Source organism: Choloepus didactylus, chromosome 4 (assembly GCF_015220235.1).
Source record: "Choloepus didactylus isolate mChoDid1 chromosome 4, mChoDid1.pri, whole genome shotgun sequence".
Lineage (NCBI taxonomy): Eukaryota > Metazoa > Chordata > Mammalia > Pilosa > Megalonychidae > Choloepus > Choloepus didactylus.
The window spans coordinates 174,411,954-174,413,250 of NC_051310.1; the positions used below are offsets into that span (position 1 = coordinate 174,411,954).

A 1,297-nucleotide genomic window follows, 5' to 3' on the forward strand; every position below is an offset into this window, starting at 1 on the left:
AATTTCATACAATATGCAAAAAAAAAAAAAAAAAATTCTTTATTTCCAAATGCTTCAAGTTAAAATGTCTTAAAAAAATTTGAGACCATTTTGCTAGTCATTCCACTACCCATTTCTTAATTTCCTCAGTTCCATTACATTTCACTTATAGCTACTTGATCATATTTTGCTGTACAACAGATTGATTATTCAACCTTTCAGCTATCTTTCAACTCTTTTGAATGTGTGCCCTCACATATATACACTTTGGCTTACAGGAGGCCAGAGGTATGTGTGAGCAAGTATGATTCTGTTATTCATTACAGGCGAATGGTAGAAAGAACGCTACTAATATCCACAGATAAGTTCCTTAAATCTTGTTAAGAAACTGTTATTAAAAGTTTGCTTTATTTTCACATTAAATCAAGCACTAGCTACCAGTTACAGTCAGAATTTTTGTTGCCCCCCAAAAGTTAACATCACTTTTTCAGTAACCAAATAAAAAACTCAAACTAAGTCCCAGTGATGATGTCCATATTTAGATTGTTCAGGTGACTAGTAACTCTTTTATTTGTTTACTTCAGCTTTTAGCTCTTGGTTATATCTCCAAATAAGAAAGAACTGAGAGGCTTCTGCTGCCCCCACAAAAAAATCAACAGCAAACAGACTCCAGTTTTTTGGAATAATAACAAGAGAGTATCTTGACCAAATAAACCTTGTAGCCATCAAAACTGCAGACTGAGCTGTGCTGAGTTCTTCTGCAGGTCTGGCCATGTCAGCCAATCCAGCACACACCAATCCCAATTTCAGAATTGGAGCCCCCCCCAAAATTGTACAGGTGGTTCTACAGAGGCCTCAATTTCTCAGGCAGCATTAGCGCCGCTTTATCGAGGACCCGGTGATAGGTGGCCCGCAGGCCTCGGACATCGCCGCCGCGGCGTTATCGCGGATAACTGGGTGGAGCAATTGCGGTGTCCTTTTCCCTGGCTGACGAGGAAGGGCAGCTCCCCACTTTCCCCCGCCACAGCGCCTTGCGTTCTCTTCCCCAGCGTGCCCTTCCGGAGACACAGCCTGCTCCTGGGCACCACCCAGGGCCAACATATTTGTTTTTAACATCATCTTCCATGTCTAAGATTTCTACTCAACAGTCATTTTTTTTTTTTTTTTGAAAGTTTTGAACTGTGAAACCATAAGGAAGTGCTCAGTTTTTGAAATTAGGTATCAGTTTGACCAAAATTGCATACTATAATGAAGTGTATTGTTAACAGGATTACAGTTGCAAGTGGTCTGTCTTTTATTTAGGTATTGAAGTGAGGAG

At 40.2% G+C, this 1,297-nt stretch overlaps 1 pseudogene; it reads right to left on the minus strand.

Annotated features, from left to right (window-relative positions):
* Positions 1-546: 546 nt before the first annotated feature.
* On the minus strand, positions 547-919 carry LOC119533006 (annotated as a pseudogene).
* Positions 920-1,297: the final 378 nt, after the last annotated feature.